The 16717-nt window shown below is 35.3% G+C and overlaps 1 pseudogene; it reads right to left on the bottom strand.

Moving 5' to 3' along the window:
- Nucleotides 1-409: 409 nt before the first annotated feature.
- On the bottom strand, nucleotides 410-2041 carry LOC129894262 (receptor-like protein 9DC3; annotated as a pseudogene).
- Nucleotides 2042-16717: the final 14676 nt, after the last annotated feature.

Here is a 16717-nt window from a genome sequence, read left to right as displayed (position 1 = left end):
GAATACATCAAAATATCTTACATATACTTGATATATCATCAAAGTTCATAATATTACATTTCCCCAAGTTCATAAAAAAGAAAGAAGAAAAGGCTTACTTATACAACTGAACCAAAAAGAAACTAAAAAAGAACTCATAAGCTAACAACATATGATATTATTGCATCTCTCAAGAGCATTCCACCAAATGCTCCTCCAAGCACCTGCATGTTGGAATTTGGTTATTTACTACTATCTGATTTTTTTATTTTTACACAAAGAGAAGTTAAGTCTTACTTTTATTTTGAAAAACCTAATCCATTTTTATTGTGATAAATATGCTTTGGTAGAGCATTTAATTAGTTGCTGATATACCTAACTACAAAATTTGGATAAACTAAAGATCAAACTAGAACTTACCTGAATTCTTTTAGTGCATTTGACTTTGCTGCTTCTTTCTCTGTCGCATACTGATTTTGTATTCCAACTCTTCAATGATTTTTGCAAGCCATTTCAGATTTCCAGTTGAGATCATGAAATATATTATGGACAATCCAATACATAGCCCACTTCCATATCCCATAAGTGCAGCTTTCCAGAAATCATTCAGAAATTCAGAATTGTTTTCATGATCATCTAGCTCATAATCGGTATTATTTGTCTCTGGTGTCCAAATACTTCCACAACCTTTCGAAACAGGTAATCCTTGTAATCCATCATTACCTACATATGAATTATTTTAAAATGTAGCAAATTGATATCCTTGAGGAATGTATCCTTGGAGATGATTGTGAGAGAGATTTAAGAATGAAAGAAACGTAAGAGCATCAATGTGTGGTGGAATCTCTCCCGAAAGCTGGTTAAATGAAAGATCCAATGATTCGACTAAAGATAAACTTCCAAGTGATGATGGTATATTACCTTGCAATCTATTATGAGATAAATTTAGCACCCGAAGCGCAATGAGATCTCCCAGATTACTAGGAATATGTCCTTCAAATTTGTTACTTGAAAGATCCATAGTGGCGTAAATTGTCAAAATTCTATCCAGTTCAAGCTCCAATCCCTTGGTTGAAACTGTTACAGAATCATTGTAATCTCTCTCTCCAAATTTACCAAGATACGTCGGTACCTTCACTGTTTGATCAATTTTCCTCATGGCTTTCAATTTTTGAAACAGACTAGTCGACAAGTTCCCCGTGAAGGCATTGTAAGAGAGATCTATAATTCGAAGCTCAGGAAACATGTTTTCATCACTTAAAGTTCTAATTGGCCCATGCAATTTATTCGATCTCAACCTTAAAACTTTCAGCTTTTGCAAAGTTTCAAGCCACAATGGAAATGTATCTTTAAGGTGATTATCTCCCAAATCAAGAAGTTCCAATTCTTTTCAATTAGCCAAAGATCGGGGGATTTTCCCCTCTAATTCATTGTCATGCAAGTCTAAGCTTCTGAGTACACTTCCAATGCTAAAAGTTTTTGGAAGAGTCCCATAAAGATTATTTTGGTGGATATCCAAAACCTCAAGATGACCACCCATGTTGCCAAAACATTGTGGAATTGGTCCCTTCAGATTATTTCTGCCCAAATCTAAAATCCTTAGCGATGTTAGATCACAAATAGACGAAGGGATCTCTTCACTGAGATTATTAGATTCTATTCTTAGCACCTGGAGTCCACTAATATTAACTAGACATTGCTGAATTTCTCCCCTCAACTTGTTTCTCCCCAAATACAACACTTTCAATGATATCAAATTGCAGATAGACGAAGGAATTTTCTCAGTGAGATTGTTGCTTTGGAGATACAAATATTCCAAGTTTCTCAAGTTGCCAAAGGAAGCTGGAATTGAACCAATGAGTTGATTCATATTTAAAAACATAGTAACAAGCCTTTTCATATCTCCCAACTCACTTGGAACGGAACCAGAAAGGTTGTTACCATATAGAGACAAAAGATACAAGCCGTTCAAGTTCCCCAATGTAGGAGGAATAGAACCATTAAGAAAATTTGTAGACAAGTCTAAAAAACTATCACTTATTAGTTTGAAAAACTCTCTCATTTGGTGAGTTTCGTACCTAAATTATCACTCAGTGATGTGTGTAATACACTCTCTTTTATTTGAAAATACCTTGCCATGGCATTGCACATGAATAAACTATTCCACCTTAATAAAATAAAATAAACTTTTAATATTTGTTAAAAGTTAAAGATCAAAATATTACTATTCAAAAAAAGTATTATTTTTTTAAAAATAATTAAAAATAAAATTTAAAATATTTTTCTCACCCAACTCTATCACCTCCCCCTACCCCATCCGCCCCATCCCCCACCCCCGACAACTCCCGCCCTTTTAATTTTTTTTTATTTTTTTTGAAAAATTAATAAATAACAGTTTAGGTATGAAACTCATACTCCCAATAGTTTAGGTATGAAACAAAAAAAAGAGAATAATTTAGATGTGTTTTTGACACTTATCTCTTTATTTCATCTTTTTCTTTTAAGAAAGTACAAAAAGAGAAGAAAACCAACTTTCACTGTTCATATTGAAAGGCTTTATAATAATATTGTACTAAAACTACAGTCATATTTACGTACAAATCATGTTATGTATAGATGCTAATTAATCCCATGTAAACTAGGCCACAGATAAACAAAACCAATTGGTAATATACAAGTAATCGTTATCCTTCTTTACACATAACCACATTGAGAATATTTATCTTTTATACTTCCTCTCTGTTTCGATTTTTGTGATATTGTTTGACTTGACATAAAATTTAATGAAAAGAGAATTTTTAAAATTTGTGATCTGAAACACTCTTTGACTATTTATATCGCTATAAATCATTTCATTAAGGGTAAAATAAAAATTTTAAAGTTAAAATTATTTCCAATTATAGAAGGTGACATTTGTTTTTTGGAATAAACTAAAAAAAAAAGTGTGCAACATAAATTTAAATAAGAGAATAGTTAATTTTGAGTTGCTTCTTACAACATGTAATTTCAAGTATTTGTGTTTAAGAAATGATTGGACATGAACGGAAATATATTCGAAGACACATAGTTGGAGCACAAGAGTTCACTCGACGTATTCTCCCAAATTCTGGTGCCGAATCTCTTTCCAAAGGTATAGGTGTTAACATTGTTGTTGTTGTTGGTGGTAGTGGTGTGTGATGTTCGGTGAAGGAAGTTGATATCTTCAATTGTTCTAAGAATCAGGTTCTTGGTTTGGAGTTAAAACGCAATTCACAATTAAAGAACACAACGATTTAATGTGAAAAACCTTCTTGCTCAAGGAGTAACAATCACACCTTCAATTCACTAGAATTTTAAAGTTTTATGATTACAATATAATAATCAAAGGAACTGCCTCTAGTATCTAACCCCAAATAATTCACTAGAATTGTTTCTAAGTCTAACAACTCTCACAAGAAGCCAAATCCACTCTTTGTCACAAAACTCTCAACAAAACAATAATAAATCAACCTACTTATCCTTCCTCGACTAACAACTTTGTTTGATCTACTTTGATGCCTTTAAATATGATTCAATCCCTATGTGTGCAAAAGGGGGTTGAACTTGTCCAAACGACGTGCCTTTTATAGACACAATACTCGTGATCTTCTTTTAGTAGGAAAGCCTTTTCCTAGTTGGACATAGATGTAATAGATTTTTCTGGCTTTGTTCATCTTCTGAGTCTTGAACCACGGTAATTTTGGGATCAATATTAGTGGAAAGCATTTCACAGTTCTCTTCATCAAAGATGACATGCATGTTTTCTTCTACACAGCTGGTTCTCTTGTTGAATATTTTGTAAGCCTTGCTTTGAGAGAAGTATCCCAAGAATATGCCTTCATCACTGCTGGCATCAAATTTTACTAGTGAATCTTTTCCATTGTTGTGAACATAACACTTGCATCCAAAAGGCTTTAGATAAGTTAAGTTTGGTTTTCTTCCTTTCAAAAGTTCATAAGAAGTTTTGTCAAGGATTGACCTGATCATGCATCTGTTCAGTAAGTAGGTTGTTGTGTTTACTGCCTCTTCCGATAAACTTTTGGAAAGTCCACTTGCAATTAATATGGTTCTTGCAATTTCTTCCAATGATCTATTCTTTCTTTCCACCACCCCATTTTGTTGAGGAGTTCTGGGTGCAGAGAAGTTATCATCAATGTCATTTTCACAGCAAAAGTTAAGGAAGTTTGAATTTTCAAACTCAGTTCCATGATCTGATCTTATTCCAGCTACTTCAACATTTAGCTTCTTTTGTGTCATCTTGACAAATGCCTGAAAGACTTCAAAGACATCATCTTTGGAGCTTAAGAAGAGTGTCCAAGTGAATATTGAGTAATAATCCATAATCACAAACACATATCCCCCCCTCCCGCTAAGAACTATCATAGGTTTGTACAGATCCATGTGCAACAATTGTAATGGTTTGGTAGTACTGACCATCTGTTTAGGTTTGAAGGAAGATCTTACTTGTTTCCCTCTAACACAGGCACCACACACAAAAGTTTCATCAATTTTGTTCTTTGGGAGTACTAGCGCCAATTCTTTTGACAGCAGTTTGTTGATGGTTGAAAAGCTTATGTGTCCCATCCTTTTGTGCCATAGTAGTGAGTTGTTTAGCATAGCACTGAGGCATGTTAGTCCTGATTCAAATGGATCCATGATGTCAGCTTTGTAGATATTTTTGTGTCTTCTTCCCTTCAGCACTAAGTTCCCACTTTTTTCATTTGTTACAGTACAGTCAGTAGCAGTAAACAACATATTATTTCCTTTGTCACACATTTGAGAGATACTAGGCAGATTATGCTTTAGGCCATTTACATAGTACACATTATCTATTGCATAAGCTCCAAATCCCACCTTTCTTCCATTTTCAAAAGCTATATTTCCACGTTGAAAGTTTGTGAGAGAGAAAAAAATTTCTTTACTTCCAGTCATGTGTCTGGAGAAAGCACTGTCTAGGTACTAGGGCTTGCCCTTTACTTTCTTCTTTTCCTACAAGATAGAAGACTAAAGGTTACTCTTGGGTACCCAGATTAACTTGGGTCCCTTTTTGTGAAAAAAAGGATGAATTAAGTTTCTTTTAGCCCAGTGAGGAAACTCCTTTTTGATAGACGTGATTCTTTTTAATTCATTTGTTTTGTGTCTGTTAACAAAGACCATATTTCTTTGCACAACACTTTATTGCCTTGGACATTTATTTTTGAGATGCCCTTCCTTGCCACATGTGGTACATACCATATTCACGGAGTGCTTTTCCTTGCAAGTTTCAGATCTAAATTCCAATCCATGTTTAGAGAAAGACTAACAGTTTTGTATGTGAGTAAGAAGACTTGATGATTTAGTCCATTTTATATTGTGTTCTAATTCAAATTTGGCTCTAATTTGTTTAGCTCCTTGGTTAGGACATTGGTCTTTTCAGTTAACTCAGAGAGTCTCAAGTTTAGTTTTTCAATGTCTTCTTCCAAGGATCTTTGAAAAGTAGAAGCCTGATTGTTTCCTTTGTCTGAAAATTCTTTTAAAGAGTTTTTCAAAGTAATATGGCTTTCCTCACAACCTTCACATTCCATTCTTAGGGATTCATATTCATTTAATAGGTTCTTTTTTCAGAACATACTGAATAATAAGCATCTATAAGAATCCCAGGCAATGTTTCAAGTTTTTCTTTGGAATAAATATGTAATTTGGTTTTTAGATCAAAGAAGCATACCTTTGGTTCATATATTCTGATACTGAGCCTACCATGAGAGCAAGGGAGGTTTTTTCAGTTTCCTGAGCAATGTTATTGCTGAGTACTTCTTTTTCCATCATAATAGGTGTTTCTTTAGTTGATTTTTCTTCTTCACCTTCACTATTTGAGTCACTCATAACTAGGAGAGCTATAGTGTCTCCCTCTTTATCTTCAATCATAGCAACAAATGACTGATTCTGGGGATCCTCATCATCTATCTCATAACTATGCTCTCCCATGGCAGCCAAAGCCTTTTGAATAGTTATATCAGCCTCTTGTGAAGTCATATTCCTGTGTAATGGTAGAGTGAGCTCCTTACTTTGATGTCCTGTTTTCTCTGCAACAGCCTTCTTGTGTTCTATAGCCCATAAAGGGCATAATTTTATGTAGTGATCAGGGCTTCCACATCTATGACAGACTTTGAACTTCCTTCTCTTAAGTCTTAGAAGGCTTCCTTTGATAGTTTTGACTTCTTTTGAATATCCTTTGGAATTTTCTAGTCACCAGGGGCTAGATTTTCTTTCTCATAATCAATAGTTTCAGTGGCCTTAAGAGATAGGGTCTTGTCTTTTCTCTTAGTTCCAATATCCTTTTCTTGACTCTTTTTCAGTTCATGAGTTGTTAGATTACTGAGAAGTTCATCCATAGCCAGTGTGTCCAGATTTCTTACTTCAGTGATTGCTTCTACCTTTCTCTCCCAAGATTCAGGTAGCACACTTAGGAGTTTTCTAACAGCCTTACCAATGGGAATGTCTTCTTCCAGAGAGTGGATTTCATTAAGTATGGTTGTAAACCTGATGTGCATGTCCTGTATGTTTTCTCCTTCCTTCATCCTAAAGAGTTCATACTACCTATTGAGTTTGTCAATTTTTGCCTTTTTGACAGCAGTGGTTCCTTCATGAGCAATTTGAAGAGTCTCCCAGATTTGTTTATCTTTTTGACAAGAAGAAATTCTATTATATTCATTAGGCCCTATAGTACATATCAGAATTTTCCTGGCTTTGGCATTGTTTTGTATAGCTATCTTATCAGAAACATCTCATTCTTTCCTATCCTTGGGTACTTGATCCTTCCATCTGCAAACGACTTCATAGGAACAGTAGGACCATTCAGGACTATATTCCAAAGATCAACGTTGTTATACCCTAGAGAGGATATCCTAGATATGACCGATACTCAAAGACCATTGCTGGTCCCCAAACGAACCAATTAGTACAATCACACATTCTAAGACTCAACTTACAAGAATATTACTCATAAATAAAGCCAAAGGCCAACCATCTATCCAATCAACAACTAGTAAGAATGAAACTAGTCAAAATGAAACAAATCAACATCATCAACACTTTAATATATGAAGCCTATATAAACAATCTAAGAGGTGTCAATGATAGGTTCATGGCCACCACAAATCAAATAAAAGAAAGGTATCCTCCGAAAACAGGGAGGACTCACCAATTAGCTGGAAGTGAATAGAAACTCAAAAGTGCGCCTGTTCATAATCTCTAGTACCTGTCTTTGCATCATGAAATGATGTAAGCCAAATAGCGTTAGTACATGGAATGTACGAGTATGTAAAATGGCATAATGAAACATGTATCAGGGTAGAATCAAATCAACTCAAAATCTCAACTCAGAAGAAGGAGCAACTCAATCCAAATGTCCTAAGTCTAAACAAGAATATGATTTAGAGAAGACCAATCATATATAATCCAATCCATTCCAATCCAACTCAGAGTACTATCAAGACTTATATGTGAGTTTCTCTTATCCGACAACTATCACTTATGTGCCAGTGATAGTAAAAAAAACCAACGTTATTGCCACATCCGTTGATACCTTGTATGGGCAGGAATGAATCAACAATCATGGATCCACAACCAATTAAGTTCTATCATGTTAGAATAGTAATTTGGGAAACATCTGACTTTAACGGTTCAATCCTCTCCTACGTTTGGCGACGTAGCTATTAGGTTTGAGTTATTACTTACTCTTATCCAATTCGATATTCGATACTGCTCCCAAGACTCAATGCTCATAAATATCTATCCAATCAGTTCAATCTAGTCATTTTGGCAAGTTTCTTTTGGACCCTTATCAATTTATCAATTCTATCACAATCAAATCTCTCGATCGATCATACTATCCAATCAATCCAAATCACATTTTTCAAGAGTAGTTTAGATATGTATTTATGAAAACCTTCAGGACTATCAATTCGTCAACACTATCAATACTATCATCATGCTCACATTCCAATCACAATCAAACATTCACAATTTAAGGCTCTAGACTCAATCTTAGGATGAATACAACTCGCTATCAATCAACATTCTACTGGGGTTTGAGTAACAAGTAGTTCAGTTCAAATGTTCAAGGAATTTATTTTTAGGAAATTAATATTTCATCAATAATCAGTAAAATATGTATATTTTTAAGACAATAATTTATCAAGAAATACAATCATAGAGATTCAATCTGTTCACAATCAATCTATCACAATTATGGTCACATAGAGGAACAAAATCCATATTTTAATTCAGCCTTACATACCTGGACTCGAAGAAAAATCAAGGATTCGAAGACCTTACTCGAACAGCTTAAACCCTAGTCTTTCTCCTCTTCTCCAATCCTTGCTTTCAATTTGTCTTAAGCGTTAATGAGAGAGTAATGCGTTTAGGGTACTATTAAGGGACTTAGTTTAGTCCTAAAACATTAGAGTTTTAGTCTAAGAAGGGTTGGAAAAGACCAATCTACCCTTCATTAAAAGTTGAATAAGGCCGTCTATGAGTCTTAGCTACGACTCGTAGAAAATTCTGTGGGTCATCCTCTTCGATCGTGGAATTAGGCTGGAAAATATTAGGGTCTACGACTCGTGTCTGTAAGTCATCAAGTACTCGATGAGTCATAGATTCAACTCGTCCTGCAGGTCCTAAAAAATCAAAGAAATTAAGCCTCTGAACTTTTCATATGAGCCATTATTATGACTCATATACTCCTCGATGGGTCATCAACTTGGATCGTAGGAATGACATTCATGGTTTGAAATTTAGGTAAGTGTCGGGGGTCTCTACGAGTCATTTCTATGACTCATGATCCTTTCTATGGACCGTCCTGTCAACTCGTAGTCAAAGTACTGTGGTTTATATTTTTCAGAATTTAGATAAGGCTCTACGACTCATTTCTAGGACTCGTAGGAATGGTTATGGCTCGTACAATAGCTCGTAGGAAGGCTTCTCCCAATTGAAATTTCACTAAGTGTTGGGGAGTTCTATGAGTCATTCCTACAGCTCGTAGAACAGTCTACGAATCGTAGACCTCCCTCGTCCTCTATTGTTCCATCTAATTCATAAATTTTTCTCATGGTTCCCAAACTTAGTCTAGGCTAGAATAACACCGGGTGTTACAATATCTCCCCCTTGGGATCATTCATCCTTGAATGAAGAGTAAACCAAGGATGGACTCGAGGCACAAATAACAATCAAGACTCAATCGTTCAACCAATCAAATGCCCAAAATAGTTTACTATTCAAACTCAAGGATGGACATACCAATTCAAATCAAGAAAAGAGACATTACCTTCAATATTCTCATCGATAGGCACGAATAGATGCGGATATTTGGCTTTCATATCTTCCTCAGCTTCCTATGTGGCTTCCTCAACAAATTGATTTCTTCATAAGACTTTGACTAAGGCAATCTCTTTGGTCCTCAATTTGCTAACCTAACGATCAAGAATTTGGACTGAAATCTCTTCATAAGACAAGCTATACTTAACTCTTATACTATCAATGGGGACTACCAATGAAGAATCTCCCAAGCACTTCTTCAACATCAAGATGTGAAATACCAGATGAATAACAACTAGCTCAGAAGGTAACTCTAACTCATAAGCGACACTCCTAATCATTCTCACAATCTGGTAAGGACCAATGTATCGAGGACTAAGCTTTTCCTTCTTTCCAGACTTTATGACGCCCTTCATGGGCGATATTTTCAAGTACACCCAATCATCCACCTTAAACTCTAAGTCTCTCCTTCTCACATCGATGTAAGATTTATGGCGAATTTGGGCTGTCTTTAGCCTCTCTCGAATAACCTTCACCTTCTCCATGGCTTGATGAAACAAATCAGGCCTAACCAACTCAACTTCACCAACTTCAAACCACCCAATTGGTGATCTACACCTCCTCTCATACAAAGCTTTATAGGGAGACATTTGAATACTTGCATGATAATTATTATTGTATGCAAATTCTATGAGAGGTAAATGATTATCCCAATTTTCTTTAAAGTAAAGTACACATGCCCTCAACATATCCTCCAATGTTTGGATGGTGCGCTCTGTTTGGCCATCTGTCTGGGGATGAAAGGTTGTACTAAGATTCACCTTTGAACCCATTCCTTTCTGAAAAGATCTCCAAAACTGGGAAGTGAATTGAACTCCTCTATCTAATATGATAGAAAAGGGAACCCCATACAATCTGACAATCTCCTGAAAATATAATTTTGCATAATTCTCTGCGGTGTCAGTCATCTTAACTGCCAAGAAGTGGGCTGATTTAGTCATTCTATCCACAATCACACAAATTGAATCATGGTACTTTCGGGACTTCAGCAACCCTGTAATAAAGTCCATATTGATCATCTCCCACTTTTATTCCGGAATCTTTATATTTTGAGCTAACCCACATGGCCTTTGATGCTCAACTTTAACTTGTTGACAATTCAGGCACTTGGAAACAAATTTAGCAATATCTCTTTTCATTCCACTCTACCAATAGATTTCCCTCAAGTCATAATATATCTTTGTAGAACCAGGATGAATAAAGATTCTGGAACTATGTGCTTTGGCTATAATCCTTTCTTGAACATCATCAATATTCGGGACACACAATCTATTCTGGTACCTTAACACACCATCTCCCTCTTTGGAGAAAACCATCACCTCTTTAAATCTACGAACCAATTTTTTTCTTTTTACTAAGCTGCAAGAACAACTCTCCACACGGTCGGGGCATCACTATCCATAAGAACACTTAAACTCTCTTGTTACACTCCAACTGTGTAGGAAGGATCTTCTAATACACGACACCCGTATTTAATGATAAGTAATATGGTTGGTGGAAAAATAGGATAATGGATCACCTCATTGGCGAGAGTGCTTATAACACCCGGTGTTATTCTAGCCTAGACTAATTTTGGGAACCATGAGAAAGATTGATGAATTGGACTAAACAATGGACGACGAGGGAGGTCTATGATTCATAGATTGTTCTACCAGTCATAGAAATGGCTCGTAGAACTCCCCAACACTTAGTGAAATTATAATTAGGAGAAGCCTTCCTACGAGCTACCGTACGAGCTGTAATCATTCCTACGAGTAGTAGGAATGAGTCGTAGAGCCTTGTCTAACTTCTTAAGCCACAGTACTTTGACTACGAGTTGATAGGACGGTCCGTAAAAAGCATCACGAATCATAGAAATGACTCATAGAGACCCCCGATACTTAGCCAAATCCCAAACCCTGAATGTCATTCCTATAAGCCAAGTTAATGACCCATCTAGGAGTATACGAGTCATAATAACGGCTCATATGAAAAGTTCAGAGGCTTAGTTTCTATGAATTTTGAGGACCTACAGGACGAGTTGAATCTACGACTCATCGAGTACTTGAAAACTCATAGACACTACTCATAGACCCCAATATTTTCCAGCCCAATTCCACGATCGAAGAGGATGACCCATAGAATTTTCTACGAGTCATAACTAAGACTCGTAGACGGCCTTATTCAACTTTTAATGAAGGGTAGATTGGTCTTTTCCAACCCTTCTTAGACTAAAACTCTAACGTTTTAGGACTAAACTAAGTCCCTTAATAGTACCCTAAATGCATTACTCTCTCATTAACACTTAAGACAAATTGAAAGCAAGGATTGGAGAAGAGGAGAAAGACTGGGGTTTAAGCTGTTCAAGTAAGGTCTTCGAATCCTTGATTTTCTTTGAGTTCAGGTATGTAAGGCTGAATTAAAACATGGATTTTGTTCCTCCATGTGCCCATAATTATAATAGATTAATTGTGAACAGATTGAATCTCTATGATTGTATTTCTTGATAAATTATTGTCTTAAAAATATACATATTTTACTGATTATTGATGAAATATTAATTTTCTAAAAATAAATTCCTTGAACATTTGAACTGAACTACTTGTTACTCAAACCCCAGTAGCATGTTGATTGATAGCGAGTTGTATTCATCCTAAGATTGAGTCTAGAGCCTTAAATTGTGAATGTTTGATTGTGATTGGAATGTGAGCATGATAATAGTATCGATAGTGTTGACGAATTGATAGTCCTAAAGGTTTTCATAAATACATATCTAAACTACTCTTGAAAAATATGATTTGGATTGATTGGATAGTATGATCGATCGAGAGGTTTGATTGTGATAGAATTGATAAATTGATAAGGGTCCAAAAGAGACTTGTCGAAATGACTAGATTGAACTGATTGGATAGAGTTATATGAGTGTTGAGTCTTGGAAGGTGTATCGAACACCGAATTGGGTAAGAGTAAGTAATAACTCAAACCTAATAGCTAATTTGCCAAATGTAGGAGGGAATTGAACCGTTATAGTCAGATGTTTCCCATATTACTATCCTAACATGATAGAACTTGATTGGTTATGGATCCATGATTATTGATTTATTCCTGCCCATACAAGGTGTCAACGGACGTGGCAACAACGTTGGTTTATTTTACTATCACTGGCTCATAAGTGATAGTTGTCGGATAAGAGAAACTCATATATAAGTCTTGATAGTACTTTGAGTCAGATTGGAATTGATTTGATTGGATTGTATATGATTGGTCTTCTCTAAATCATATTTTTGTTTAGACTTAGGACATCTTGATTGAGTTGTTCCTTCTTCTGAGTTGAGATTTTGAGTTAATTTAATTCTACCCTAACACATATTTCATTATGCCATTTTACATACTCGTACATTCCACGTATTAACGTCATTTGGCCTGCATCATTTCTTGATGTAAAGATAGGTACTAGAGATTATCAACAGGTGCACTGTTGAGTTTCTATTCACTTTCATCTAGTTGGTGAGTCCTCCTTGTTTTTGGAGGATACCTTTCTTTTATTTGATTTGTGGTGGCCATGAACCTATCATTGACACCTCTTAGATTGTTGATAGAGGCTTCATAGATTAGAGTGTTGATGATATTGATTTGTTTAGTTTTGACTGGTTTTATTCTTACTAGTTGTTGATTGGATAGATGGTTGACCTTTGGCCTTATTTATGAGTAGTATTCTTGTAAGTTGAGTCTTCCTCTGATAGAATGTGATTGAATGAATGTGTGGTTAGACTAAGTGGTTTGCTTAGGGACCAGCAATAGCCTTCGAGTGCTAGCCACGTCTAGGGTACCCTTCCAAGGCGTGACAAATTTGGTATCAGGGCATAGAGTTCAAGAGTCATAGGGATTCTATTAAGTCGTGTCTCGTAGAGTCTTGATTATGGGTATATTGTGCAGCACATTTATAATCAGGAGGCTGTAGGATATTAAGAATTGTTTCACTTTCTTTTCATATTCTGAATTCTTACGATAGAGTTTAACTCTATGAAAGTTCCCTTCTAATTCACGTGTAGCTCAAATCTGTCTGACTACTCCTCGTACTCAAGGTGGTTGGAACAGTAAACCTCAGATTGTTATTGATTATTTAAGATAAAGTCTTGAGAAAGTAAAGAGACTACACAAGGCTTGTGAGGAGTTGATTTGTGTGCTTAAATTTATTGATTTGAAAGAATGCACCCTCATTCATATGAATCGTGTGTTGAGCCAGAGCAAGATGTAATTCCATACTCTCTTCTCTAAAACCTTACTTTAGATGTTTCCCTTAAGAGGAAAGTTATGTCTCTAAATGATTAGTGTCACCATCCGATAGAATGTGATTTGAGGCATGGTAAGCTATGATTCATAGAATGATCCTAGAGCTAGAAAGATAGAGTTAGAGGAGTGGAACTCAAATAGTGAGAATGGTGATTGATTGAGGCATGTAACTATAGTGAAGTTCCTATAAGTTGACTAATGAGGTGATAAGTCAAGTCCATTTGGTTTTGACTAAAGGGTAGTAAGTATTGTCTAGTTTTCCTGATAGGAGGTAGAGGAAGAGTTGTTAGTTGGGATAAGTTAGAGTACACTCGAACCATGAGAGGAGTTTCAAGTTGAGGTGTCTTTGTGTTAGTAAAGACCTACTAGGAGGTAGAGGAAGAGTTGTTAGTTGGGATAAGTTAGAGTACACTCGAACCATGAGAGGAGTTTCAAGTTGAGGTGTCTTTGTGTTAGTAAAGACCTAGTATAAGTGTTGAGCGAAAGGGAGGAGTAGTAATGAGATGATAGATCTAAGCTAGGCTTATGATTTTGAAAAGAGAGCCTCTTGTTATTTAGAGGGATATGAATATAACTAGATAATGAGTTGTAATGAATGAGTAAATAATACTTAGGTTATGAGAGAATACGAGGTGATAAATTATAATTAGACAGACAGTAAGATGGGGATCAATTGCATGTCATAAGGTTTTAATAGGAAAATATTTCTTAATTTCAACTAGTAATTGTAAGTTGGTATAGTATGCGAGCATTGTGTGATGTGCATGTTAGTACTAGACCCTAAGCTTAAATTTGAGATGAGTGGTGTGAAGAAAGAGGGGATATCATTATGAATGTGATAGTGCTAGTTTAATGGTTTGATTTCGTAGGCATGGCGTATGCGAGAGATTAAGATATTATCTTTCAAGAAGTGTGATGCTACGAGTGTGGTGTATATGACCCTTACATGAAAATAATGAATTGAGGCTAAGTCATTTGGTAAGAAGAAGGCTGGATATGGGTTTTCTTTTACTTAGTATCCATAAGATTTGGGTCGAAGGGAATTGTATATAGATAATAATGAGTCTCCTATTATAGTTCAAGTTTCCTCCAACCAAGTTAGGAATATGTGAACCTAGAAGATGAGTGTTAGAAGGATAAAGAGAAGAGGTTAGAATCATAAGAGTTAGAGAAAGTGGATGTGTACACCAATAAGAGTAACAAGTATGGAGGGATGCCTAAAAGATAGAAGGAAGTTAAGGAAAGTATCTTATGTCCCAAGACGGACATAAAAGATGAATAATGAAAGATGAGGAAGAGTATACTCTATAGTGAGATAGCAATTCTCCTAATCGACTACTTATTATGATAATGAACATTCCACTTAAAAACGAAAGTTTTCTAGTTTTAGAAATCAGGTTCTCGGTTTGGAGTTAAAACGCAATTCACAATTAAAGAACACAACGATTTAATGTGAAAAACCTTCTTGCTCAAGGAGTAACAATCACACCTTCAATTCACTAGAATTTTAAAGTTTTATGATTACAATATAATAATCAAAGGAACTGCCTCTAGTATCTAACCCCAAATAATTCACTAGAATTGTTTCTAAGTCTAACAACTCTCACAAGAAGCCAAATCCACTCTTTGTCACAAAACTCTCAACAAAACAATAATAAATCAACCTACTTATCCTTCCTCGACTAACAACTTTGTTTGATCTACTTTGATGCCTTTAAATATGATTCAATCCCTATGTGTGCAAAAGGGGGTTGATGTTGGACATAGATGTTGGAGGAAATAAACCTTGCCTGACTGAACTCTATTTCCTACTTTGCCTTGTAATTGGAGGAAATAAACCTTAATTTCCTGACTGAACTCTATTTTCTACTTTGCCTTGGAATCTTGAACTAAATAATTAGTGATGATGTAGTTTTGTTAGTGTTAATAATGTTTTAGTGAAAAAATCCTATTACCAACTATAAAAAAATCTTACTTTTTATGACAAACAAATTCGTCACAAATATTACACATTTAGGGCAATTATTTTTTTAGTAAATAAAATTTTTTTAGCGACGAATCACTAATTGGTCTTTGTATACTATTAGTGACCCACATTTAGGGACGGCTGACTGACGATTTTTTTCCGTCATATAATATTTTTTACGACGAAATATGATTTATAAGTGACGAAATCATTTGTCTCTGATAATCAATTTTGTTGTAGTGTCCTTTCCTGACTGAACTCTATTTCCTACTTTGCCTTGTAATTGGAGGAAATAAACCTTTCCTGATTGAACTCTATTTCCTACTTTGTCTTAGATTCCTGTTGTATTTTGAAACGCAAGATTTACCAAAAATGAGTTTTGTCCATTCATCAGAACTTGTCCAAATACTCTTCAATTTCTCCCTTTTTTTGATGATGGCAAATATATTCAATTTTTGGAAATCAAGGAGCTGTATGTATCAATCAATGGTATCATACCATCTCACAATAGTGGTACCTGCAATAGATTTCCACATTCGCAGACACATATAACAGGAGAACTCATTTATACATCTATTAGCCATATTTCACCATGTTTTTGCCTTGTTTTAAGAGTAAACACACTATATACCCCTAAGTATTACTCATTCTTGCATTATAGAACTACTTGATGTGTTCTGTTGATTTGAAGAATTGAAGAAAACCCTCGCAGAAGCATAAGCGTGAAAATTGACCAAGTGTGGACAAGGGCAGGGCCTTGTGATTCGTGAGCAAAGCTCAAATCGAGACACTGCCTCGCCCTAAGCCTTGCTGCTCGAGTCAGGCTGTTCGGAGTGCAATAGTTTCTAAATACATAGTTTTTGAATAGAGATATACATAGTTTTTCCTATTTTGTTCATATACAAGAGATATAAATATGTTTGTGTTACTATCATATAAATATATAATCACTAGCAATTCTGCAACATAGTTACGAGAATAACATGAATAGAGGATTAGAGGCTCGACAGACATGATCATAATATCAATCCCTGTTATGTGAATTAATAACTCGATATATGTCTGTATGAAAATGAAAACATAGACACAACATGATTACATAGAAGTGCCATAACCATTGAATTTGTC

Source organism: Solanum dulcamara, chromosome 1 (assembly GCF_947179165.1).
Source record: "Solanum dulcamara chromosome 1, daSolDulc1.2, whole genome shotgun sequence".
NCBI classification, from domain to species: domain Eukaryota; kingdom Viridiplantae; phylum Streptophyta; class Magnoliopsida; order Solanales; family Solanaceae; genus Solanum; species Solanum dulcamara.
Note: the sequence above shows the minus strand (reverse complement) of the source record. Positions and strands in the feature narration are given on the sequence as shown.